At 54.7% G+C, this 22478-nt stretch overlaps 54 non-coding genes across 54 annotated transcripts; 11 read left to right on the forward strand and 43 right to left on the reverse strand.

Annotated features, from left to right (window-relative positions):
• Nucleotides 1–212: 212 nt before the first annotated feature.
• Nucleotides 213–283, reverse strand: Trnag-gcc. The gene has a single exon. It is a non-coding gene; the product is annotated as a tRNA-Gly (tRNA).
• Nucleotides 284–624: 341 nt separating this feature from the next.
• Nucleotides 625–696, forward strand: Trnag-ucc. The gene has a single exon. It is a non-coding gene; the product is annotated as a tRNA-Gly (tRNA).
• Nucleotides 697–1282: 586 nt separating this feature from the next.
• Trnai-aau lies at nt 1283–1356 on the reverse strand. The gene has a single exon. It is a non-coding gene; the product is annotated as a tRNA-Ile (tRNA).
• A 198-nt stretch (nt 1357–1554) lies between these two features.
• Trnae-uuc lies at nt 1555–1626 on the reverse strand. The gene has a single exon. It is a non-coding gene; the product is annotated as a tRNA-Glu (tRNA).
• A 281-nt stretch (nt 1627–1907) lies between these two features.
• Trnam-cau lies at nt 1908–1980 on the reverse strand. The gene has a single exon. It is a non-coding gene; the product is annotated as a tRNA-Met (tRNA).
• Nucleotides 1981–2273: 293 nt separating this feature from the next.
• Trnag-gcc lies at nt 2274–2344 on the reverse strand. Its single transcript has one exon. It is a non-coding gene; the product is annotated as a tRNA-Gly (tRNA).
• Nucleotides 2345–2685: 341 nt separating this feature from the next.
• Trnag-ucc lies at nt 2686–2757 on the forward strand. Its single transcript has one exon. It is a non-coding gene; the product is annotated as a tRNA-Gly (tRNA).
• Nucleotides 2758–3343: 586 nt separating this feature from the next.
• Nucleotides 3344–3417, reverse strand: Trnai-aau. Its single transcript has one exon. It is a non-coding gene; the product is annotated as a tRNA-Ile (tRNA).
• A 198-nt stretch (nt 3418–3615) lies between these two features.
• On the reverse strand, nt 3616–3687 carry Trnae-uuc. The gene has a single exon. It is a non-coding gene; the product is annotated as a tRNA-Glu (tRNA).
• Nucleotides 3688–3968: 281 nt separating this feature from the next.
• Trnam-cau lies at nt 3969–4041 on the reverse strand. Its single transcript has one exon. It is a non-coding gene; the product is annotated as a tRNA-Met (tRNA).
• Nucleotides 4042–4334: 293 nt separating this feature from the next.
• Nucleotides 4335–4405, reverse strand: Trnag-gcc. Its single transcript has one exon. It is a non-coding gene; the product is annotated as a tRNA-Gly (tRNA).
• A 341-nt stretch (nt 4406–4746) lies between these two features.
• On the forward strand, nt 4747–4818 carry Trnag-ucc. The gene has a single exon. It is a non-coding gene; the product is annotated as a tRNA-Gly (tRNA).
• Nucleotides 4819–5404: 586 nt separating this feature from the next.
• Nucleotides 5405–5478, reverse strand: Trnai-aau. Its single transcript has one exon. It is a non-coding gene; the product is annotated as a tRNA-Ile (tRNA).
• Nucleotides 5479–5676: 198 nt separating this feature from the next.
• On the reverse strand, nt 5677–5748 carry Trnae-uuc. Its single transcript has one exon. It is a non-coding gene; the product is annotated as a tRNA-Glu (tRNA).
• Nucleotides 5749–6029: 281 nt separating this feature from the next.
• On the reverse strand, nt 6030–6102 carry Trnam-cau. The gene has a single exon. It is a non-coding gene; the product is annotated as a tRNA-Met (tRNA).
• Nucleotides 6103–6395: 293 nt separating this feature from the next.
• Nucleotides 6396–6466, reverse strand: Trnag-gcc. The gene has a single exon. It is a non-coding gene; the product is annotated as a tRNA-Gly (tRNA).
• A 341-nt stretch (nt 6467–6807) lies between these two features.
• Nucleotides 6808–6879, forward strand: Trnag-ucc. Its single transcript has one exon. It is a non-coding gene; the product is annotated as a tRNA-Gly (tRNA).
• A 586-nt stretch (nt 6880–7465) lies between these two features.
• On the reverse strand, nt 7466–7539 carry Trnai-aau. The gene has a single exon. It is a non-coding gene; the product is annotated as a tRNA-Ile (tRNA).
• A 198-nt stretch (nt 7540–7737) lies between these two features.
• Nucleotides 7738–7809, reverse strand: Trnae-uuc. The gene has a single exon. It is a non-coding gene; the product is annotated as a tRNA-Glu (tRNA).
• A 281-nt stretch (nt 7810–8090) lies between these two features.
• On the reverse strand, nt 8091–8163 carry Trnam-cau. Its single transcript has one exon. It is a non-coding gene; the product is annotated as a tRNA-Met (tRNA).
• Nucleotides 8164–8456: 293 nt separating this feature from the next.
• On the reverse strand, nt 8457–8527 carry Trnag-gcc. Its single transcript has one exon. It is a non-coding gene; the product is annotated as a tRNA-Gly (tRNA).
• A 341-nt stretch (nt 8528–8868) lies between these two features.
• On the forward strand, nt 8869–8940 carry Trnag-ucc. The gene has a single exon. It is a non-coding gene; the product is annotated as a tRNA-Gly (tRNA).
• A 586-nt stretch (nt 8941–9526) lies between these two features.
• Trnai-aau lies at nt 9527–9600 on the reverse strand. Its single transcript has one exon. It is a non-coding gene; the product is annotated as a tRNA-Ile (tRNA).
• Nucleotides 9601–9798: 198 nt separating this feature from the next.
• On the reverse strand, nt 9799–9870 carry Trnae-uuc. The gene has a single exon. It is a non-coding gene; the product is annotated as a tRNA-Glu (tRNA).
• Nucleotides 9871–10151: 281 nt separating this feature from the next.
• On the reverse strand, nt 10152–10224 carry Trnam-cau. Its single transcript has one exon. It is a non-coding gene; the product is annotated as a tRNA-Met (tRNA).
• A 293-nt stretch (nt 10225–10517) lies between these two features.
• Trnag-gcc lies at nt 10518–10588 on the reverse strand. The gene has a single exon. It is a non-coding gene; the product is annotated as a tRNA-Gly (tRNA).
• A 341-nt stretch (nt 10589–10929) lies between these two features.
• On the forward strand, nt 10930–11001 carry Trnag-ucc. Its single transcript has one exon. It is a non-coding gene; the product is annotated as a tRNA-Gly (tRNA).
• A 586-nt stretch (nt 11002–11587) lies between these two features.
• Trnai-aau lies at nt 11588–11661 on the reverse strand. The gene has a single exon. It is a non-coding gene; the product is annotated as a tRNA-Ile (tRNA).
• Nucleotides 11662–11859: 198 nt separating this feature from the next.
• On the reverse strand, nt 11860–11931 carry Trnae-uuc. The gene has a single exon. It is a non-coding gene; the product is annotated as a tRNA-Glu (tRNA).
• A 281-nt stretch (nt 11932–12212) lies between these two features.
• On the reverse strand, nt 12213–12285 carry Trnam-cau. Its single transcript has one exon. It is a non-coding gene; the product is annotated as a tRNA-Met (tRNA).
• A 293-nt stretch (nt 12286–12578) lies between these two features.
• Nucleotides 12579–12649, reverse strand: Trnag-gcc. Its single transcript has one exon. It is a non-coding gene; the product is annotated as a tRNA-Gly (tRNA).
• Nucleotides 12650–12990: 341 nt separating this feature from the next.
• On the forward strand, nt 12991–13062 carry Trnag-ucc. The gene has a single exon. It is a non-coding gene; the product is annotated as a tRNA-Gly (tRNA).
• A 586-nt stretch (nt 13063–13648) lies between these two features.
• Nucleotides 13649–13723, reverse strand: Trnai-aau. The gene has a single exon. It is a non-coding gene; the product is annotated as a tRNA-Ile (tRNA).
• A 198-nt stretch (nt 13724–13921) lies between these two features.
• On the reverse strand, nt 13922–13993 carry Trnae-uuc. The gene has a single exon. It is a non-coding gene; the product is annotated as a tRNA-Glu (tRNA).
• A 281-nt stretch (nt 13994–14274) lies between these two features.
• On the reverse strand, nt 14275–14347 carry Trnam-cau. Its single transcript has one exon. It is a non-coding gene; the product is annotated as a tRNA-Met (tRNA).
• A 293-nt stretch (nt 14348–14640) lies between these two features.
• Trnag-gcc lies at nt 14641–14711 on the reverse strand. The gene has a single exon. It is a non-coding gene; the product is annotated as a tRNA-Gly (tRNA).
• A 341-nt stretch (nt 14712–15052) lies between these two features.
• Trnag-ucc lies at nt 15053–15124 on the forward strand. Its single transcript has one exon. It is a non-coding gene; the product is annotated as a tRNA-Gly (tRNA).
• A 576-nt stretch (nt 15125–15700) lies between these two features.
• Nucleotides 15701–15774, reverse strand: Trnai-aau. The gene has a single exon. It is a non-coding gene; the product is annotated as a tRNA-Ile (tRNA).
• Nucleotides 15775–15972: 198 nt separating this feature from the next.
• Trnae-uuc lies at nt 15973–16044 on the reverse strand. The gene has a single exon. It is a non-coding gene; the product is annotated as a tRNA-Glu (tRNA).
• Nucleotides 16045–16325: 281 nt separating this feature from the next.
• On the reverse strand, nt 16326–16398 carry Trnam-cau. The gene has a single exon. It is a non-coding gene; the product is annotated as a tRNA-Met (tRNA).
• Nucleotides 16399–16691: 293 nt separating this feature from the next.
• Nucleotides 16692–16762, reverse strand: Trnag-gcc. The gene has a single exon. It is a non-coding gene; the product is annotated as a tRNA-Gly (tRNA).
• A 341-nt stretch (nt 16763–17103) lies between these two features.
• On the forward strand, nt 17104–17175 carry Trnag-ucc. The gene has a single exon. It is a non-coding gene; the product is annotated as a tRNA-Gly (tRNA).
• A 586-nt stretch (nt 17176–17761) lies between these two features.
• On the reverse strand, nt 17762–17836 carry Trnai-aau. The gene has a single exon. It is a non-coding gene; the product is annotated as a tRNA-Ile (tRNA).
• Nucleotides 17837–18034: 198 nt separating this feature from the next.
• Nucleotides 18035–18106, reverse strand: Trnae-uuc. The gene has a single exon. It is a non-coding gene; the product is annotated as a tRNA-Glu (tRNA).
• Nucleotides 18107–18387: 281 nt separating this feature from the next.
• Nucleotides 18388–18460, reverse strand: Trnam-cau. Its single transcript has one exon. It is a non-coding gene; the product is annotated as a tRNA-Met (tRNA).
• Nucleotides 18461–18753: 293 nt separating this feature from the next.
• On the reverse strand, nt 18754–18824 carry Trnag-gcc. Its single transcript has one exon. It is a non-coding gene; the product is annotated as a tRNA-Gly (tRNA).
• A 341-nt stretch (nt 18825–19165) lies between these two features.
• Nucleotides 19166–19237, forward strand: Trnag-ucc. Its single transcript has one exon. It is a non-coding gene; the product is annotated as a tRNA-Gly (tRNA).
• A 576-nt stretch (nt 19238–19813) lies between these two features.
• Nucleotides 19814–19887, reverse strand: Trnai-aau. Its single transcript has one exon. It is a non-coding gene; the product is annotated as a tRNA-Ile (tRNA).
• A 198-nt stretch (nt 19888–20085) lies between these two features.
• Trnae-uuc lies at nt 20086–20157 on the reverse strand. The gene has a single exon. It is a non-coding gene; the product is annotated as a tRNA-Glu (tRNA).
• Nucleotides 20158–20438: 281 nt separating this feature from the next.
• On the reverse strand, nt 20439–20511 carry Trnam-cau. Its single transcript has one exon. It is a non-coding gene; the product is annotated as a tRNA-Met (tRNA).
• A 293-nt stretch (nt 20512–20804) lies between these two features.
• Nucleotides 20805–20875, reverse strand: Trnag-gcc. The gene has a single exon. It is a non-coding gene; the product is annotated as a tRNA-Gly (tRNA).
• A 341-nt stretch (nt 20876–21216) lies between these two features.
• Nucleotides 21217–21288, forward strand: Trnag-ucc. Its single transcript has one exon. It is a non-coding gene; the product is annotated as a tRNA-Gly (tRNA).
• A 586-nt stretch (nt 21289–21874) lies between these two features.
• On the reverse strand, nt 21875–21948 carry Trnai-aau. The gene has a single exon. It is a non-coding gene; the product is annotated as a tRNA-Ile (tRNA).
• A 198-nt stretch (nt 21949–22146) lies between these two features.
• Nucleotides 22147–22218, reverse strand: Trnae-uuc. Its single transcript has one exon. It is a non-coding gene; the product is annotated as a tRNA-Glu (tRNA).
• Between the last annotated feature and the right edge of the window lie 260 nt (nt 22219–22478).

Here is a 22478-nt window from a genome sequence, read left to right on the forward strand (position 1 = left end):
CTGTTGCTACACGTGCATTCACGGCGCGGCAGGCAACTTGCGATGCTAGGCCGACGCCAGTATGTACAATAGCACGCAGGAGTCCAAACGAGCAGTCGTCCGCGCTGCATGATTGGTTCTTTCCACACGGAATCCCGCGGTTCATTCTCATGGCTCACGCAGTTCGAGTGCGAAAGACACGCAGCACCCCTACCGGAGAAAAAACAAAATGATGCATCGGCCGGGAACCGAACCCGGGCCGCCCGCGTGGCAGGCGAGCATTCTACCACTGAACCACCGATGCTCGGGCCAGCGGTACCTTCACGCTGCTTCCCGAGCAGATGTCTCAAGGGAAAGTGGGACTGCCGTCAAGCGCCGTAGCATTCTGTGGAGAAGATGCTGCAGACGCTGAATCCTGCACTGCACTGCTTAAAGATGCCGCCAGAACGCGGTCCTCTGCGTACTCTTGCGCCGCCGGCGCCGACTCTTGCCAAAGGATGCGAAATGTGCGCGGATACGCTGTCCGAATGCGTCTGGATGTGCTCCCCTAGCCTGCCTCGAAATGCGCCTGCCGGGTACGATCACCTTCGGCCGCTGCCGACAGGCGGGAAGCCGACTCAGCGCGGTGGCGGGGCGCTCGCTTGTGCGGTGGTGGTGTAATGGTCAGCATAGTTGCCTTCCAAGCAGTTGATCCGGGTTCGATTCCCGGCCACCGCAGCAGGCTTTTAATTTCGCGTATGAGTACTTTTGCCACGCGCTCTTAAACTATTGTTTTTTCGCCCTCTTACTCGCTGCATACCAGCCCTTAGTGTGTCTCGACTTGTCTCGACTTTGCTCAGCTGACGCGAGAGCTGACGCTCTCAAATCGGCCTATATCAAAACGACAAGCACGAGAAACGACTGAGAGAGGTAAGGAGAGGCGAGGCGAGGCGATGGACACACAGCACGCCCCCTTCATTTCACGGTGGCGTCTCCCTGGCCGAATCGGGCTGTAGCTCCGAAAACAAAGGAGAAACAAAAATAGGAAGTAAAACTGCCAATACTGCCCTGTGTTCCCATGCGCTCACCCGCCCAAGTACTGACAAGGGCCAAAGTTGTTACGCATCGGCAATCGGACATTTTCTTTCATTTTCTCTAACCAGTGTATTCAAGATATTATGGCCATTGCCGAGTGAATGCTGTAGTGCTTCCCGACGAGTCGGGTTCGGATCCTCTGTCAACTTCCACGCAGGGTGATGATCATTTGGTCATCACACTCGCCAGCTGAAATCGGCGCTGCCTTTTCGCAGTAGTAAAAGAGAAGTGGCCCGTGGGGGGATCGAACCCACGACCTTCGCGTTATTAGCACGACGCTCTAACCAACTGAGCTAACGGGCCTCGGCAGATGCAGTTGCTCAGCCCTACGCTGGAATCAGGTGGCATGAAGCCATACACCATTCCTATGGTCGTCGTGTGTCTGCTTCCCTAGTCTATATTCTGCTGACGGTCACGAAACAGTAGCTATATTGCGAGCAGGACGGGAAACGGCCGCTCGGACAGCTCAAACTTGTCACGATTCGTGTGGAAAAAATTCCGTTCCGGTACCGGGAATCGAACCCGGGCCTCCTGGGTGAAAGCCAGGTATCCTAGCCACTAGACCACACCGGATGCGGCCGTTTCATTCGACCGTTCGTACGGTCGCTTGTCGCATTGTCGCTCTCTTTGCGAGCATCTTTGCACATACTGACTGGCAAGGCGCGCACCTCAAACGTCGCAGAGCAATGCTTTTGGCTTCATGCTCTGCTGGGAGAAGAGGAATAGGGAAGCTGTATGTAGCAATAACAGGAAGTAAACATTTTCCCGCTGAAGCGTTGAAACGTTGCGGATAACAAACAAGAAATAAGTTGGCGCCCTAGCAACAGCACCACCTTCAGTCACAGAAAATTAGATGCCCCGGGTGAGGATCGAACTCACGACCTTAAGATTATGAGACTTACGCGCTGCCTACTGCGCTACCGAGGCAGGCGATCGTTAGACCTTCTGGAATCTTGGTAAGTACCGAATACAAGTGGTAGAGAGTCTGCACTCCCTGGCTCATTTTTTCTGTTGCTACACGTGCATTCACGGCGCGGCAGGCAACTTGCGATGCTAGGCCGACGCCAGTATGTACAATAGCACGCAGGAGTCCAAACGAGCAGTCGTCCGCGCTGCATGATTGGTTCTTTCCACACGGAATCCCGCGGTTCATTCTCATGGCTCACGCAGTTCGAGTGCGAAAGACACGCAGCACCCCTACCGGAGAAAAAACAAAATGATGCATCGGCCGGGAACCGAACCCGGGCCGCCCGCGTGGCAGGCGAGCATTCTACCACTGAACCACCGATGCTCGGGCCAGCGGTACCTTCACGCTGCTTCCCGAGCAGATGTCTCAAGGGAAAGTGGGACTGCCGTCAAGCGCCGTAGCATTCTGTGGAGAAGATGCTGCAGACGCTGAATCCTGCACTGCACTGCTTAAAGATGCCGCCAGAACGCGGTCCTCTGCGTACTCTTGCGCCGCCGGCGCCGACTCTTGCCAAAGGATGCGAAATGTGCGCGGATACGCTGTCCGAATGCGTCTGGATGTGCTCCCCTAGCCTGCCTCGAAATGCGCCTGCCGGGTACGATCACCTTCGGCCGCTGCCGACAGGCGGGAAGCCGACTCAGCGCGGTGGCGGGGCGCTCGCTTGTGCGGTGGTGGTGTAATGGTCAGCATAGTTGCCTTCCAAGCAGTTGATCCGGGTTCGATTCCCGGCCACCGCAGCAGGCTTTTAATTTCGCGTATGAGTACTTTTGCCACGCGCTCTTAAACTATTGTTTTTTCGCCCTCTTACTCGCTGCATACCAGCCCTTAGTGTGTCTCGACTTGTCTCGACTTTGCTCAGCTGACGCGAGAGCTGACGCTCTCAAATCGGCCTATATCAAAACGACAAGCACGAGAAACGACTGAGAGAGGTAAGGAGAGGCGAGGCGAGGCGATGGACACACAGCACGCCCCCTTCATTTCACGGTGGCGTCTCCCTGGCCGAATCGGGCTGTAGCTCCGAAAACAAAGGAGAAACAAAAATAGGAAGTAAAACTGCCAATACTGCCCTGTGTTCCCATGCGCTCACCCGCCCAAGTACTGACAAGGGCCAAAGTTGTTACGCATCGGCAATCGGACATTTTCTTTCATTTTCTCTAACCAGTGTATTCAAGATATTATGGCCATTGCCGAGTGAATGCTGTAGTGCTTCCCGACGAGTCGGGTTCGGATCCTCTGTCAACTTCCACGCAGGGTGATGATCATTTGGTCATCACACTCGCCAGCTGAAATCGGCGCTGCCTTTTCGCAGTAGTAAAAGAGAAGTGGCCCGTGGGGGGATCGAACCCACGACCTTCGCGTTATTAGCACGACGCTCTAACCAACTGAGCTAACGGGCCTCGGCAGATGCAGTTGCTCAGCCCTACGCTGGAATCAGGTGGCATGAAGCCATACACCATTCCTATGGTCGTCGTGTGTCTGCTTCCCTAGTCTATATTCTGCTGACGGTCACGAAACAGTAGCTATATTGCGAGCAGGACGGGAAACGGCCGCTCGGACAGCTCAAACTTGTCACGATTCGTGTGGAAAAAATTCCGTTCCGGTACCGGGAATCGAACCCGGGCCTCCTGGGTGAAAGCCAGGTATCCTAGCCACTAGACCACACCGGATGCGGCCGTTTCATTCGACCGTTCGTACGGTCGCTTGTCGCATTGTCGCTCTCTTTGCGAGCATCTTTGCACATACTGACTGGCAAGGCGCGCACCTCAAACGTCGCAGAGCAATGCTTTTGGCTTCATGCTCTGCTGGGAGAAGAGGAATAGGGAAGCTGTATGTAGCAATAACAGGAAGTAAACATTTTCCCGCTGAAGCGTTGAAACGTTGCGGATAACAAACAAGAAATAAGTTGGCGCCCTAGCAACAGCACCACCTTCAGTCACAGAAAATTAGATGCCCCGGGTGAGGATCGAACTCACGACCTTAAGATTATGAGACTTACGCGCTGCCTACTGCGCTACCGAGGCAGGCGATCGTTAGACCTTCTGGAATCTTGGTAAGTACCGAATACAAGTGGTAGAGAGTCTGCACTCCCTGGCTCATTTTTTCTGTTGCTACACGTGCATTCACGGCGCGGCAGGCAACTTGCGATGCTAGGCCGACGCCAGTATGTACAATAGCACGCAGGAGTCCAAACGAGCAGTCGTCCGCGCTGCATGATTGGTTCTTTCCACACGGAATCCCGCGGTTCATTCTCATGGCTCACGCAGTTCGAGTGCGAAAGACACGCAGCACCCCTACCGGAGAAAAAACAAAATGATGCATCGGCCGGGAATCGAACCCGGGCCGCCCGCGTGGCAGGCGAGCATTCTACCACTGAACCACCGATGCTCGGGCCAGCGGTACCTTCACGCTGCTTCCCGAGCAGATGTCTCAAGGGAAAGTGGGACTGCCGTCAAGCGCCGTAGCATTCTGTGGAGAAGATGCTGCAGACGCTGAATCCTGCACTGCACTGCTTAAAGATGCCGCCAGAACGCGGTCCTCTGCGTACTCTTGCGCCGCCGGCGCCGACTCTTGCCAAAGGATGCGAAATGTGCGCGGATACGCTGTCCGAATGCGTCTGGATGTGCTCCCCTAGCCTGCCTCGAAATGCGCCTGCCGGGTACGATCACCTTCGGCCGCTGCCGACAGGCGGGAAGCCGACTCAGCGCGGTGGCGGGGCGCTCGCTTGTGCGGTGGTGGTGTAATGGTCAGCATAGTTGCCTTCCAAGCAGTTGATCCGGGTTCGATTCCCGGCCACCGCAGCAGGCTTTTAATTTCGCGTATGAGTACTTTTGCCACGCGCTCTTAAACTATTGTTTTTTCGCCCTCTTACTCGCTGCATACCAGCCCTTAGTGTGTCTCGACTTGTCTCGACTTTGCTCAGCTGACGCGAGAGCTGACGCTCTCAAATCGGCCTATATCAAAACGACAAGCACGAGAAACGACTGAGAGAGGTAAGGAGAGGCGAGGCGAGGCGATGGACACACAGCACGCCCCCTTCATTTCACGGTGGCGTCTCCCTGGCCGAATCGGGCTGTAGCTCCGAAAACAAAGGAGAAACAAAAATAGGAAGTAAAACTGCCAATACTGCCCTGTGTTCCCATGCGCTCACCCGCCCAAGTACTGACAAGGGCCAAAGTTGTTACGCATCGGCAATCGGACATTTTCTTTCATTTTCTCTAACCAGTGTATTCAAGATATTATGGCCATTGCCGAGTGAATGCTGTAGTGCTTCCCGACGAGTCGGGTTCGGATCCTCTGTCAACTTCCACGCAGGGTGATGATCATTTGGTCATCACACTCGCCAGCTGAAATCGGCGCTGCCTTTTCGCAGTAGTAAAAGAGAAGTGGCCCGTGGGGGGATCGAACCCACGACCTTCGCGTTATTAGCACGACGCTCTAACCAACTGAGCTAACGGGCCTCGGCAGATGCAGTTGCTCAGCCCTACGCTGGAATCAGGTGGCATGAAGCCATACACCATTCCTATGGTCGTCGTGTGTCTGCTTCCCTAGTCTATATTCTGCTGACGGTCACGAAACAGTAGCTATATTGCGAGCAGGACGGGAAACGGCCGCTCGGACAGCTCAAACTTGTCACGATTCGTGTGGAAAAAATTCCGTTCCGGTACCGGGAATCGAACCCGGGCCTCCTGGGTGAAAGCCAGGTATCCTAGCCACTAGACCACACCGGATGCGGCCGTTTCATTCGACCGTTCGTACGGTCGCTTGTCGCATTGTCGCTCTCTTTGCGAGCATCTTTGCACATACTGACTGGCAAGGCGCGCACCTCAAACGTCGCAGAGCAATGCTTTTGGCTTCATGCTCTGCTGGGAGAAGAGGAATAGGGAAGCTGTATGTAGCAATAACAGGAAGTAAACATTTTCCCGCTGAAGCGTTGAAACGTTGCGGATAACAAACAAGAAATAAGTTGGCGCCCTAGCAACAGCACCACCTTCAGTCACAGAAAATTAGATGCCCCGGGTGAGGATCGAACTCACGACCTTAAGATTATGAGACTTACGCGCTGCCTACTGCGCTACCGAGGCAGGCGATCGTTAGACCTTCTGGAATCTTGGTAAGTACCGAATACAAGTGGTAGAGAGTCTGCACTCCCTGGCTCATTTTTTCTGTTGCTACACGTGCATTCACGGCGCGGCAGGCAACTTGCGATGCTAGGCCGACGCCAGTATGTACAATAGCACGCAGGAGTCCAAACGAGCAGTCGTCCGCGCTGCATGATTGGTTCTTTCCACACGGAATCCCGCGGTTCATTCTCATGGCTCACGCAGTTCGAGTGCGAAAGACACGCAGCACCCCTACCGGAGAAAAAACAAAATAATGCATCGGCCGGGAATCGAACCCGGGCCGCCCGCGTGGCAGGCGAGCATTCTACCACTGAACCACCGATGCTCGGGCCAGCGGTACCTTCACGCTGCTTCCCGAGCAGATGTCTCAAGGGAAAGTGGGACTGCCGTCAAGCGCCGTAGCATTCTGTGGAGAAGATGCTGCAGACGCTGAATCCTGCACTGCACTGCTTAAAGATGCCGCCAGAACGCGGTCCTCTGCGTACTCTTGCGCCGCCGGCGCCGACTCTTGCCAAAGGATGCGAAATGTGCGCGGATACGCTGTCCGAATGCGTCTGGATGTGCTCCCCTAGCCTGCCTCGAAATGCGCCTGCCGGGTACGATCACCTTCGGCCGCTGCCGACAGGCGGGAAGCCGACTCAGCGCGGTGGCGGGGAGCTCGCTTGTGCGGTGGTGGTGTAATGGTCAGCATAGTTGCCTTCCAAGCAGTTGATCCGGGTTCGATTCCCGGCCACCGCAGCAGGCTTTTAATTTCGCGTATGAGTACTTTTGCCACGCGCTCTTAAACTATTGTTTTTTCGCCCTCTTACTCGCTGCATACCAGCCCTTAGTGTGTCTCGACTTGTCTCGACTTTGCTCAGCTGACGCGAGAGCTGACGCTCTCAAATCGGCCTATATCAAAACGACAAGCACGAGAAACGACTGAGAGAGGTAAGGAGAGGCGAGGCGAGGCGATGGACACACAGCACGCCCCCTTCATTTCACGGTGGCGTCTCCCTGGCCGAATCGGGCTGTAGCTCCGAAAACAAAGGAGAAACAAAAATAGGAAGTAAAACTGCCAATACTGCCCTGTGTTCCCATGCGCTCACCCGCCCAAGTACTGACAAGGGCCAAAGTTGTTACGCATCGGCAATCGGACATTTTCTTTCATTTTCTCTAACCAGTGTATTCAAGATATTATGGCCATTGCCGAGTGAATGCTGTAGTGCTTCCCGACGAGTCGGGTTCGGATCCTCTGTCAACTTCCACGCAGGGTGATGATCATTTGGTCATCACACTCGCCAGCTGAAATCGGCGCTGCCTTTTCGCAGTAGTAAAAGAGAAGTGGCCCGTGGGGGGATCGAACCCACGACCTTCGCGTTATTAGCACGACGCTCTAACCAACTGAGCTAACGGGCCTCGGCAGATGCAGTTGCTCAGCCCTACGCTGGAATCAGGTGGCATGAAGCCATACACCATTCCTATGGTCGTCGTGTGTCTGCTTCCCTAGTCTATATTCTGCTGACGGTCACGAAACAGTAGCTATATTGCGAGCAGGACGGGAAACGGCCGCTCGGACAGCTCAAACTTGTCACGATTCGTGTGGAAAAAATTCCGTTCCGGTACCGGGAATCGAACCCGGGCCTCCTGGGTGAAAGCCAGGTATCCTAGCCACTAGACCACACCGGATGCGGCCGTTTCATTCGACCGTTCGTACGGTCGCTTGTCGCATTGTCGCTCTCTTTGCGAGCATCTTTGCACATACTGACTGGCAAGGCGCGCACCTCAAACGTCGCAGAGCAATGCTTTTGGCTTCATGCTCTGCTGGGAGAAGAGGAATAGGGAAGCTGTATGTAGCAATAACAGGAAGTAAACATTTTCCCGCTGAAGCGTTGAAACGTTGCGGATAACAAACAAGAAATAAGTTGGCGCCCTAGCAACAGCACCACCTTCAGTCACAGAAAATTAGATGCCCCGGGTGAGGATCGAACTCACGACCTTAAGATTATGAGACTTACGCGCTGCCTACTGCGCTACCGAGGCAGGCGATCGTTAGACCTTCTGGAATCTTGGTAAGTACCGAATACAAGTGGTAGAGAGTCTGCACTCCCTGGCTCATTTTTTCTGTTGCTACACGTGCATTCACGGCGCGGCAGGCAACTTGCGATGCTAGGCCGACGCCAGTATGTACAATAGCACGCAGGAGTCCAAACGAGCAGTCGTCCGCGCTGCATGATTGGTTCTTTCCACACGGAATCCCGCGGTTCATTCTCATGGCTCACGCAGTTCGAGTGCGAAAGACACGCAGCACCCCTACCGGAGAAAAAACAAAATGATGCATCGGCCGGGAATCGAACCCGGGCCGCCCGCGTGGCAGGCGAGCATTCTACCACTGAACCACCGATGCTCGGGCCAGCGGTACCTTCACGCTGCTTCCCGAGCAGATGTCTCAAGGGAAAGTGGGACTGCCGTCAAGCGCCGTAGCATTCTGTGGAGAAGATGCTGCAGACGCTGAATCCTGCACTGCACTGCTTAAAGATGCCGCCAGAACGCGGTCCTCTGCGTACTCTTGCGCCGCCGGCGCCGACTCTTGCCAAAGGATGCGAAATGTGCGCGGATACGCTGTCCGAATGCGTCTGGATGTGCTCCCCTAGCCTGCCTCGAAATGCGCCTGCCGGGTACGATCACCTTCGGCCGCTGCCGACAGGCGGGAAGCCGACTCAGCGCGGTGGCGGGGCGCTCGCTTGTGCGGTGGTGGTGTAATGGTCAGCATAGTTGCCTTCCAAGCAGTTGATCCGGGTTCGATTCCCGGCCACCGCAGCAGGCTTTTAATTTCGCGTATGAGTACTTTTGCCACGCGCTCTTAAACTATTGTTTTTTCGCCCTCTTACTCGCTGCATACCAGCCCTTAGTGTGTCTCGACTTGTCTCGACTTTGCTCAGCTGACGCGAGAGCTGACGCTCTCAAATCGGCCTATATCAAAACGACAAGCACGAGAAACGACTGAGAGAGGTAAGGAGAGGCGAGGCGAGGCGATGGACACACAGCACGCCCCCTTCATTTCACGGTGGCGTCTCCCTGGCCGAATCGGGCTGTAGCTCCGAAAACAAAGGAGAAACAAAAATAGGAAGTAAAACTGCCAATACTGCCCTGTGTTCCCATGCGCTCACCCGCCCAAGTACTGACAAGGGCCAAAGTTGTTACGCATCGGCAATCGGACATTTTCTTTCATTTTCTCTAACCAGTGTATTCAAGATATTATGGCCATTGCCGAGTGAATGCTGTAGTGCTTCCCGACGAGTCGGGTTCGGATCCTCTGTCAACTTCCACGCAGGGTGATGATCATTTGGTCATCACACTCGCCAGCTGAAATCGGCGCTGCCTTTTCGCAGTAGTAAAAGAGAAGTGGCCCGTGGGGGGATCGAACCCACGACCTTCGCGTTATTAGCACGACGCTCTAACCAACTGAGCTAACGGGCCTCGGCAGATGCAGTTGCTCAGCCCTACGCTGGAATCAGGTGGCATGAAGCCATACACCATTCCTATGGTCGTCGTGTGTCTGCTTCCCTAGTCTATATTCTGCTGACGGTCACGAAACAGTAGCTATATTGCGAGCAGGACGGGAAACGGCCGCTCGGACAGCTCAAACTTGTCACGATTCGTGTGGAAAAAATTCCGTTCCGGTACCGGGAATCGAACCCGGGCCTCCTGGGTGAAAGCCAGGTATCCTAGCCACTAGACCACACCGGATGCGGCCGTTTCATTCGACCGTTCGTACGGTCGCTTGTCGCATTGTCGCTCTCTTTGCGAGCATCTTTGCACATACTGACTGGCAAGGCGCGCACCTCAAACGTCGCAGAGCAATGCTTTTGGCTTCATGCTCTGCTGGGAGAAGAGGAATAGGGAAGCTGTATGTAGCAATAACAGGAAGTAAACATTTTCCCGCTGAAGCGTTGAAACGTTGCGGATAACAAACAAGAAATAAGTTGGCGCCCTAGCAACAGCACCACCTTCAGTCACAGAAAATTAGATGCCCCGGGTGAGGATCGAACTCACGACCTTAAGATTATGAGACTTACGCGCTGCCTACTGCGCTACCGAGGCAGGCGATCGTTAGACCTTCTGGAATCTTGGTAAGTACCGAATACAAGTGGTAGAGAGTCTGCACTCCCTGGCTCATTTTTTCTGTTGCTACACGTGCATTCACGGCGCGGCAGGCAACTTGCGATGCTAGGCCGACGCCAGTATGTACAATAGCACGCAGGAGTCCAAACGAGCAGTCGTCCGCGCTGCATGATTGGTTCTTTCCACACGGAATCCCGCGGTTCATTCTCATGGCTCACGCAGTTCGAGTGCGAAAGACACGCAGCACCCCTACCGGAGAAAAAACAAAATGATGCATCGGCCGGGAATCGAACCCGGGCCGCCCGCGTGGCAGGCGAGCATTCTACCACTGAACCACCGATGCTCGGGCCAGCGGTACCTTCACGCTGCTTCCCGAGCAGATGTCTCAAGGGAAAGTGGGACTGCCGTCAAGCGCCGTAGCATTCTGTGGAGAAGATGCTGCAGACGCTGAATCCTGCACTGCACTGCTTAAAGATGCCGCCAGAACGCGGTCCTCTGCGTACTCTTGCGCCGCCGGCGCCGACTCTTGCCAAAGGATGCGAAATGTGCGCGGATACGCTGTCCGAATGCGTCTGGATGTGCTCCCCTAGCCTGCCTCGAAATGCGCCTGCCGGGTACGATCACCTTCGGCCGCTGCCGACAGGCGGGAAGCCGACTCAGCGCGGTGGCGGGGCGCTCGCTTGTGCGGTGGTGGTGTAATGGTCAGCATAGTTGCCTTCCAAGCAGTTGATCCGGGTTCGATTCCCGGCCACCGCAGCAGGCTTTTAATTTCGCGTATGAGTACTTTTGCCACGCGCTCTTAAACTATTGTTTTTTCGCCCTCTTACTCGCTGCATACCAGCCCTTAGTGTGTCTCGACTTGTCTCGACTTTGCTCAGCTGACGCGAGAGCTGACGCTCTCAAATCGGCCTATATCAAAACGACAAGCACGAGAAACGACTGAGAGAGGTAAGGAGAGGCGAGGCGAGGCGATGGACACACAGCACGCCCCCTTCATTTCACGGTGGCGTCTCCCTGGCCGAATCGGGCTGTAGCTCCGAAAACAAAGGAGAAACAAAAATAGGAAGTAAAACTGCCAATACTGCCCTGTGTTCCCATGCGCTCACCCGCCCAAGTACTGACAAGGGCCAAAGTTGTTACGCATCGGCAATCGGACATTTTCTTTCATTTTCTCTAACCAGTGTATTCAAGATATTATGGCCATTGCCGAGTGAATGCTGTAGTGCTTCCCGACGAGTCGGGTTCGGATCCTCTGTCAACTTCCACGCAGGGTGATGATCATTTGGTCATCACACTCGCCAGCTGAAATCGGCGCTGCCTTTTCGCAGTAGTAAAAGAGAAGTGGCCCGTGGGGGGATCGAACCCACGACCTTCGCGTTATTAGCACGACGCTCTAACCAACTGAGCTAACGGGCCTCGGCAGATGCAGTTGCTCAGCCCTACGCTGGAATCAGGTGGCATGAAGCCATACACCATTCCTATGGTCGTCGTGTGTCTGCTTCCCTAGTCTATATTCTGCTGACGGTCACGAAACAGTAGCTATATTGCGAGCAGGACGGGAAACGGCCGCTCGGACAGCTCAAACTTGTCACGATTCGTGTGGAAAAAATTCCGTTCCGGTACCGGGAATCGAACCCGGGCCTCCTGGGTGAAAGCCAGGTATCCTAGCCACTAGACCACACCGGATGCGGCCGTTTCATTCGACCGTTCGTACGGTCGCTTGTCGCATTGTCGCTCTCTTTGCGAGCATCTTTGCACATACTGACTGGCAAGGCGCGCACCTCAAACGTCGCAGAGCAATGCTTTTGGCTTCATGCTCTGCTGGGAGAAGAGGAATAGGGAAGCTGTATGTAGCAATAACAGGAAGTAAACATTTTCCCGCTGAAGCGTTGAAACGTTGCGGATAACAAACAAGAAATAAGTTGGCGCCCTAGCAACAGCACCACCTTCAGTCACAGAAAATTAGATGCCCCGGGTGAGGATCGAACTCACGACCTTAAGATTATGAGACTTACGCGCTGCCTACTGCGCTACCGAGGCAGGCGATCGTTAGACCTTCTGGAATCTTGGTAAGTACCGAATACAAGTGGTAGAGAGTCTGCACTCCCTGGCTCATTTTTTCTGTTGCTACACGTGCATTCACGGCGCGGCAGGCAACTTGCGATGCTAGGCCGACGCCAGTATGTACAATAGCACGCAGGAGTCCAAACGAGCAGTCGTCCGCGCTGCATGATTGGTTCTTTCCACACGGAATCCCGCGGTTCATTCTCATGGCTCACGCAGTTCGAGTGCGAAAGACACGCAGCACCCCTACCGGAGAAAAAACAAAATGATGCATCGGCCGGGAATCGAACCCGGGCCGCCCGCGTGGCAGGCGAGCATTCTACCACTGAACCACCGATGCTCGGGCCAGCGGTACCTTCACGCTGCTTCCCGAGCAGATGTCTCAAGGGAAAGTGGGACTGCCGTCAAGCGCCGTAGCATTCTGTGGAGAAGATGCTGCAGACGCTGAATCCTGCACTGCACTGCTTAAAGATGCCGCCAGAACGCGGTCCTCTGCGTACTCTTGCGCCGCCGGCGCCGACTCTTGCCAAAGGATGCGAAATGTGCGCGGATACGCTGTCCGAATGCGTCTGGATGTGCTCCCCTAGCCTGCCTCGAAATGCGCCTGCCGGGTACGATCACCTTCGGCCGCTGCCGACAGGCGGGAAGCCGACTCAGCGCGGTGGCGGGGCGCTCGCTTGTGCGGTGGTGGTGTAATGGTCAGCATAGTTGCCTTCCAAGCAGTTGATCCGGGTTCGATTCCCGGCCACCGCAGCAGGCTTTTAATTTCGCGTATGAGTACTTTTGCCACGCGCTCTTAAACTATTGTTTTTTCGCCCTCTTACTCGCTGCATACCAGCCCTTAGTGTGTCTCGACTTGTCTCGACTTTGCTCAGCTGACGCGAGAGCTGACGCTCTCAAATCGGCCTATATCAAAACGACAAGCACGAGAAACGACTGAGAGAGGTAAGGAGAGGCGAGGCGAGGCAATGGACACACAGCACGCCCCCTTCATTTCACGGTGGCGTCTCCCTGGCCGAATCGGGCTGTAGCTCCGAAAACAAAGGAGAAACAAAAATAGGAAGTAAAACTGCCAATACTGCCCTGTGTTCCCATGCGCTCACCCGCCCAAGTACTGACAAGGGCCAAAGTTGTTACGCATCGGCAATCGGACATTTTCTTTCATTTTCTCTAACCAGTGTATTCAAGATATTATGGCCATTGCCGAGTGAATGCTGTAGTGCTTCCCGACGAGTCGGGTTCGGATCCTCTGTCAACTTCCACGCAGGGTGATGATCATTTGGTCATCACACTCGCCAGCTGAAATCGGCGCTGCCTTTTCGCAGTAGTAAAAGAGAAGTGGCCCGTGGGGGGGATCGAACCCACGACCTTCGCGTTATTAGCACGACGCTCTAACCAACTGAGCTAACGGGCCTCGGCAGATGCAGTTGCTCAGCCCTACGCTGGAATCAGGTGGCATGAAGCCATACACCATTCCTATGGTCGTCGTGTGTCTGCTTCCCTAGTCTATATTCTGCTGACGGTCACGAAACAGTAGCTATATTGCGAGCAGGACGGGAAACGGCCGCTCGGACAGCTCAAACTTGTCACAATTCGTGTGGAAAAAATTCCGTTCCGGTACCGGGAATCGAACCCGGGCCTCCTGGGTGAAAGCCAGGTATCCTAGCCACTAGACCACACCGGATGCGGCCGTTTCATTCGACCGTTCGTACGGTCGCTTGTCGCATTGTCGCTCTCTTTGCGAGCATCTTTGCACATACTGACTGGCAAGGCGCGCACCTCAAACGTCGCAGAGCAATGCTTTTGGCTTCATGCTCTGCTGGGAGAAGAGGAATAGGGAAGCTGTATGTAGCAATAACAGGAAGTAAACATTTTCCCGCTGAAGCGTTGAAACGTTGCGGATAACAAACAAGAAATAAGTTGGCGCCCTAGCAACAGCACCACCTTCAGTCACAGAAAATTAGATGCCCCGGGTGAGGATCGAACTCACGACCTTAAGATTATGAGACTTACGCGCTGCCTACTGCGCTACCGAGGCAGGCGATCGTTAGACCTTCTGGAATCTTGGTAAGTACCGAATACAAGTGGTAGAGAGTCTGCACTCCCTGGCTCATTTTTTCTGTTGCTACACGTGCATTCACGGCGCGGCAGGCAACTTGCGATGCTAGGCCGACGCCAGTATGTACAATAGCACGCAGGAGTCCAAACGAGCAGTCGTCCGCGCTGCATGATTGGTTCTTTCCACACGGAATCCCGCGGTTCATTCTCATGGCTCACGCAGTTCGAGTGCGAAAGACACGCAGCACCCCTACCGGAGAAAAAACAAAATGATGCATCGGCCGGGAATCGAACCCGGGCCGCCCGCGTGGCAGGCGAGCATTCTACCACTGAACCACCGATGCTCGGGCCAGCGGTACCTTCACGCTGCTTCCCGAGCAGATGTCTCAAGGGAAAGTGGGACTGCCGTCAAGCGCCGTAGCATTCTGTGGAGAAGATGCTGCAGACGCTGAATCCTGCACTGCACTGCTTAAAGATGCCGCCAGAACGCGGTCCTCTGCGTACTCTTGCGCCGCCGGCGCCGACTCTTGCCAAAGGATGCGAAATGTGCGCGGATACGCTGTCCGAATGCGTCTGGATGTGCTCCCCTAGCCTGCCTCGAAATGCGCCTGCCGGGTACGATCACCTTCGGCCGCTGCCGACAGGCGGGAAGCCGACTCAGCGCGGTGGCGGGGCGCTCGCTTGTGCGGTGGTGGTGTAATGGTCAGCATAGTTGCCTTCCAAGCAGTTGATCCGGGTTCGATTCCCGGCCACCGCAGCAGGCTTTTAATTTCGCGTATGAGTACTTTTGCCACGCGCTCTTAAACTATTGTTTTTTCGCCCTCTTACTCGCTGCATACCAGCCCTTAGTGTGTCTCGACTTGTCTCGACTTTGCTCAGCTGACGCGAGAGCTGACGCTCTCAAATCGGCCTATATCAAAACGACAAGCACGAGAAACGACTGAGAGAGGTAAGGAGAGGCGAGGCGAGGCGATGGACACACAGCACGCCCCCTTCATTTCACGGTGGCGTCTCCCTGGCCGAATCGGGCTGTAGCTCCGAAAACAAAGGAGAAACAAAAATAGGAAGTAAAACTGCCAATACTGCCCTGTGTTCCCATGCGCTCACCCGCCCAAGTACTGACAAGGGCCAAAGTTGTTACGCATCGGCAATCGGACATTTTCTCTAACCAGTGTATTCAAGATATTATGGCCATTGCCGAGTGAATGCTGTAGTGCTTCCCGACGAGTCGGGTTCGGATCCTCTGTCAACTTCCACGCAGGGTGATGATCATTTGGTCATCACACTCGCCAGCTGAAATCGGCGCTGCCTTTTCGCAGTAGTAAAAGAGAAGTGGCCCGTGGGGGGATCGAACCCACGACCTTCGCGTTATTAGCACGACGCTCTAACCAACTGAGCTAACGGGCCTCGGCAGATGCAGTTGCTCAGCCCTACGCTGGAATCAGGTGGCATGAAGCCATACACCATTCCTATGGTCGTCGTGTGTCTGCTTCCCTAGTCTATATTCTGCTGACGGTCACGAAACAGTAGCTATATTGCGAGCAGGACGGGAAACGGCCGCTCGGACAGCTCAAACTTGTCACGATTCGTGTGGAAAAAATTCCGTTCCGGTACCGGGAATCGAACCCGGGCCTCCTGGGTGAAAGCCAGGTATCCTAGCCACTAGACCACACCGGATGCGGCCGTTTCATTCGACCGTTCGTACGGTCGCTTGTCGCATTGTCGCTCTCTTTGCGAGCATCTTTGCACATACTGACTGGCAAGGCGCGCACCTCAAACGTCGCAGAGCAATGCTTTTGGCTTCATGCTCTGCTGGGAGAAGAGGAATAGGGAAGCTGTATGTAGCAATAACAGGAAGTAAACATTTTCCCGCTGAAGCGTTGAAACGTTGCGGATAACAAACAAGAAATAAGTTGGCGCCCTAGCAACAGCACCACCTTCAGTCACAGAAAATTAGATGCCCCGGGTGAGGATCGAACTCACGACCTTAAGATTATGAGACTTACGCGCTGCCTACTGCGCTACCGAGGCAGGCGATCGTTAGACCTTCTGGAATCTTGGTAAGTACCGAATACAAGTGGTAGAGAGTCTGCACTCCCTGGCTCATTTTTTCTGTTGCTACACGTGCATTCACGGCGCGGCAGGCAACTTGCGATGCTAGGCCGACGCCAGTATGTACAATAGCACGCAGGAGTCCAAACGAGCAGTCGTCCGCGCTGCATGATTGGTTCTTTCCACACGGAATCCCGCGGTTCATTCTCATGGCTCACGCAGTTCGAGTGCGAAAGACACGCAGCACCCCTACCGGAGAAAAAACAAAATGATGCATCGGCCGGGAATCGAACCCGGGCCGCCCGCGTGGCAGGCGAGCATTCTACCACTGAACCACCGATGCTCGGGCCAGCGGTACCTTCACGCTGCTTCCCGAGCAGATGTCTCAAGGGAAAGTGGGACTGCCGTCAAGCGCCGTAGCATTCTGTGGAGAAGATGCTGCAGACGCTGAATCCTGCACTGCACTGCTTAAAGATGCCGCCAGAACGCGGTCCTCTGCGTACTCTTGCGCCGCCGGCGCCGACTCTTGCCAAAGGATGCGAAATGTGCGCGGATACGCTGTCCGAATGCGTCTGGATGTGCTCCCCTAGCCTGCCTCGAAATGCGCCTGCCGGGTACGATCACCTTCGGCCGCTGCCGACAGGCGGGAAGCCGACTCAGCGCGGTGGCGGGGCGCTCGCTTGTGCGGTGGTGGTGTAATGGTCAGCATAGTTGCCTTCCAAGCAGTTGATCCGGGTTCGATTCCCGGCCACCGCAGCAGGCTTTTAATTTCGCGTATGAGTACTTTTGCCACGCGCTCTTAAACTATTGTTTTTTCGCCCTCTTACTCGCTGCATACCAGCCCTTAGTGTGTCTCGACTTGTCTCGACTTTGCTCAGCTGACGCGAGAGCTGACGCTCTCAAATCGGCCTATATCAAAACGACAAGCACGAGAAACGACTGAGAGAGGTAAGGAGAGGCGAGGCGAGGCAATGGACACACAGCACGCCCCCTTCATTTCACGGTGGCGTCTCCCTGGCCGAATCGGGCTGTAGCTCCGAAAACAAAGGAGAAACAAAAATAGGAAGTAAAACTGCCAATACTGCCCTGTGTTCCCATGCGCTCACCCGCCCAAGTACTGACAAGGGCCAAAGTTGTTACGCATCGGCAATCGGACATTTTCTTTCATTTTCTCTAACCAGTGTATTCAAGATATTATGGCCATTGCCGAGTGAATGCTGTAGTGCTTCCCGACGAGTCGGGTTCGGATCCTCTGTCAACTTCCACGCAGGGTGATGATCATTTGGTCATCACACTCGCCAGCTGAAATCGGCGCTGCCTTTTCGCAGTAGTAAAAGAGAAGTGGCCCGTGGGGGGGATCGAACCCACGACCTTCGCGTTATTAGCACGACGCTCTAACCAACTGAGCTAACGGGCCTCGGCAGATGCAGTTGCTCAGCCCTACGCTGGAATCAGGTGGCATGAAGCCATACACCATTCCTATGGTCGTCGTGTGTCTGCTTCCCTAGTCTATATTCTGCTGACGGTCACGAAACAGTAGCTATATTGCGAGCAGGACGGGAAACGGCCGCTCGGACAGCTCAAACTTGTCACAATTCGTGTGGAAAAAATTCCGTTCCGGTACCGGGAATCGAACCCGGGCCTCCTGGGTGAAAGCCAGGTATCCTAGCCACTAGACCACACCGGATGCGGCCGTTTCATTCGACCGTTCGTACGGTCGCTTGTCGCATTGTCGCTCTCTTTGCGAGCATCTTTGCACATACTGACTGGCAAGGCGCGCACCTCAAACGTCGCAGAGCAATGCTTTTGGCTTCATGCTCTGCTGGGAGAAGAGGAATAGGGAAGCTGTATGTAGCAATAACAGGAAGTAAACATTTTCCCGCTGAAGCGTTGAAACGTTGCGGATAACAAACAAGAAATAAGTTGGCGCCCTAGCAACAGCACCACCTTCAGTCACAGAAAATTAGATGCCCCGGGTGAGGATCGAACTCACGACCTTAAGATTATGAGACTTACGCGCTGCCTACTGCGCTACCGAGGCAGGCGATCGTTAGACCTTCTGGAATCTTGGTAAGTACCGAATACAAGTGGTAGAGAGTCTGCACTCCCTGGCTCATTTTTTCTGTTGCTACACGTGCATTCACGGCGCGGCAGGCAACTTGCGATGCTAGGCCGACGCCAGTATGTACAATAGCACGCAGGAGTCCAAACGAGCAGTCGTCCGCGCTGCATGATTGGTTCTTTCCACACGGAATCCCGCGGTTCATTCTCATGGCTCACGCAGTTCGAGTGCGAAAGACACGCAGCACCCCTACCGGAGAAAAAACAAAATGATGCATCGGCCGGGAATCGAACCCGGGCCGCCCGCGTGGCAGGCGAGCATTCTACCACTGAACCACCGATGCTCGGGCCAGCGGTACCTTCACGCTGCTTCCCGAGCAGATGTCTCAAGGGAAAGTGGGACTGCCGTCAAGCGCCGTAGCATTCTGTGGAGAAGATGCTGCAGACGCTGAATCCTGCACTGCACTGCTTAAAGATGCCGCCAGAACGCGGTCCTCTGCGTACTCTTGCGCCGCCGGCGCCGACTCTTGCCAAAGGATGCGAAATGTGCGCGGATACGCTGTCCGAATGCGTCTGGATGTGCTCCCCTAGCCTGCCTCGAAATGCGCCTGCCGGGTACGATCACCTTCGGCCGCTGCCGACAGGCGGGAAGCCGACTCAGCGCGGTGGCGGGGCGCTCGCTTGTGCGGTGGTGGTGTAATGGTCAGCATAGTTGCCTTCCAAGCAGTTGATCCGGGTTCGATTCCCGGCCACCGCAGCAGGCTTTTAATTTCGCGTATGAGTACTTTTGCCACGCGCTCTTAAACTATTGTTTTTTCGCCCTCTTACTCGCTGCATACCAGCCCTTAGTGTGTCTCGACTTGTCTCGACTTTGCTCAGCTGACGCGAGAGCTGACGCTCTCAAATCGGCCTATATCAAAACGACAAGCACGAGAAACGACTGAGAGAGGTAAGGAGAGGCGAGGCGAGGCGATGGACACACAGCACGCCCCCTTCATTTCACGGTGGCGTCTCCCTGGCCGAATCGGGCTGTAGCTCCGAAAACAAAGGAGAAACAAAAATAGGAAGTAAAACTGCCAATACTGCCCTGTGTTCCCATGCGCTCACCCGCCCAAGTACTGACAAGGGCCAAAGTTGTTACGCATCGGCAATCGGACATTTTCTCTAACCAGTGTATTCAAGATATTATGGCCATTGCCGAGTGAATGCTGTAGTGCTTCCCGACGAGTCGGGTTCGGATCCTCTGTCAACTTCCACGCAGGGTGATGATCATTTGGTCATCACACTCGCCAGCTGAAATCGGCGCTGCCTTTTCGCAGTAGTAAAAGAGAAGTGGCCCGTGGGGGGATCGAACCCACGACCTTCGCGTTATTAGCACGACGCTCTAACCAACTGAGCTAACGGGCCTCGGCAGATGCAGTTGCTCAGCCCTACGCTGGAATCAGGTGGCATGAAGCCATACACCATTCCTATGGTCGTCGTGTGTCTGCTTCCCTAGTCTATATTCTGCTGACGGTCACGAAACAGTAGCTATATTGCGAGCAGGACGGGAAACGGCCGCTCGGACAGCTCAAACTTGTCACGATTCGTGTGGAAAAAATTCCGTTCCGGTACCGGGAATCGAACCCGGGCCTCCTGGGTGAAAGCCAGGTATCCTAGCCACTAGACCACACCGGATGCGGCCGTTTCATTCGACCGTTCGTACGGTCGCTTGTCGCATTGTCGCTCTCTTTGCGAGCATCTTTGCACATACTGACTGGCAAGGCGCGCACCTCAAACGTCGCAGAGCAATGCTTTTGGCTTCATGCTCTGCTGGGAGAAGAGGAATAGGGAAGCTGTATGTAGCAATAACAGGAAGTAAACATTTTCCCGCTGAAGCGTTGAAACGTTGCGGATAACAAACAAGAAATAAGTTGGCGCCCTAGCAACAGCACCACCTTCAGTCACAGAAAATTAGATGCCCCGGGTGAGGATCGAACTCACGACCTTAAGATTATGAGACTTACGCGCTGCCTACTGCGCTACCGAGGCAGGCGATCGTTAGACCTTCTGGAATCTTGGTAAGTACCGAATACAAGTGGTAGAGAGTCTGCACTCCCTGGCTCATTTTTTCTGTTGCTACACGTGCATTCACGGCGCGGCAGGCAACTTGCGATGCTAGGCCGACGCCAGTATGTACAATAGCACGCAGGAGTCCAAACGAGCAGTCGTCCGCGCTGCATGATTGGTTCTTTCCACACGGAATCCCGCGGTTCATTCTCATGGCTCACGCAGTTCGAGTGCGAAAGACACGCAGCACCCCTACCGGAGAAAAAACAAAATGATGCATCGGCCGGGAATCGAACCCGGGCCGCCCGCGTGGCAGGCGAGCATTCTACCACTGAACCACCGATGCTCGGGCCAGCGGTACCTTCACGCTGCTTCCCGAGCAGATGTCTCAAGGGAAAGTGGGACTGCCGTCAAGCGCCGTAGCATTCTGTGGAGAAGATGCTGCAGACGCTGAATCCTGCACTGCACTGCTTAAAGATGCCGCCAGAACGCGGTCCTCTGCGTACTCTTGCGCCGCCGGCGCCGACTCTTGCCAAAGGATGCGAAATGTGCGCGGATACGCTGTCCGAATGCGTCTGGATGTGCTCCCCTAGCCTGCCTCGAAATGCGCCTGCCGGGTACGATCACCTTCGGCCGCTGCCGACAGGCGGGAAGCCGACTCAGCGCGGTGGCGGGGCGCTCGCTTGTGCGGTGGTGGTGTAATGGTCAGCATAGTTGCCTTCCAAGCAGTTGATCCGGGTTCGATTCCCGGCCACCGCAGCAGGCTTTTAATTTCGCGTATGAGTACTTTTGCCACGCGCTCTTAAACTATTGTTTTTTCGCCCTCTTACTCGCTGCATACCAGCCCTTAGTGTGTCTCGACTTGTCTCGACTTTGCTCAGCTGACGCGAGAGCTGACGCTCTCAAATCGGCCTATATCAAAACGACAAGCACGAGAAACGACTGAGAGAGGTAAGGAGAGGCGAGGCGAGGCGATGGACACACAGCACGCCCCCTTCATTTCACGGTGGCGTCTCCCTGGCCGAATCGGGCTGTAGCTCCGAAAACAAAGGAGAAACAAAAATAGGAAGTAAAACTGCCAATACTGCCCTGTGTTCCCATGCGCTCACCCGCCCAAGTACTGACAAGGGCCAAAGTTGTTACGCATCGGCAATCGGACATTTTCTTTCATTTTCTCTAACCAGTGTATTCAAGATATTATGGCCATTGCCGAGTGAATGCTGTAGTGCTTCCCGACGAGTCGGGTTCGGATCCTCTGTCAACTTCCACGCAGGGTGATGATCATTTGGTCATCACACTCGCCAGCTGAAATCGGCGCTGCCTTTTCGCAGTAGTAAAAGAGAAGTGGCCCGTGGGGGGATCGAACCCACGACCTTCGCGTTATTAGCACGACGCTCTAACCAACTGAGCTAACGGGCCTCGGCAGATGCAGTTGCTCAGCCCTACGCTGGAATCAGGTGGCATGAAGCCATACACCATTCCTATGGTCGTCGTGTGTCTGCTTCCCTAGTCTATATTCTGCTGACGGTCACGAAACAGTAGCTATATTGCGAGCAGGACGGGAAACGGCCGCTCGGACAGCTCAAACTTGTCACGATTCGTGTGGAAAAAATTCCGTTCCGGTACCGGGAATCGAACCCGGGCCTCCTGGGTGAAAGCCAGGTATCCTAGCCACTAGACCACACCGGATGCGGCCGTTTCATTCGACCGTTCGTACGGTCGCTTGTCGCATTGTCGCTCTCTTTGCGAGCATCTTTGCACATACTGACTGGCAAGGCGCGCACCTCAAACGTCGCAGAGCAATGCTTTTGGCTTCATGCTCTGCTGGGAGAAGAGGAATAGGGAAGCTGTATGTAGCAATAACAGGAAGTAAACATTTTCCCGCTGAAGCGTTGAAACGTTGCGGATAACAAACAAGAAATAAGTTGGCGCCCTAGCAACAGCACCAC

This window comes from Schistocerca americana, unplaced genomic scaffold, assembly GCF_021461395.2.
Source record: "Schistocerca americana isolate TAMUIC-IGC-003095 unplaced genomic scaffold, iqSchAmer2.1 HiC_scaffold_133, whole genome shotgun sequence".
Classification (NCBI taxonomy): Eukaryota; Metazoa; Arthropoda; class Insecta; order Orthoptera; family Acrididae; genus Schistocerca; species Schistocerca americana.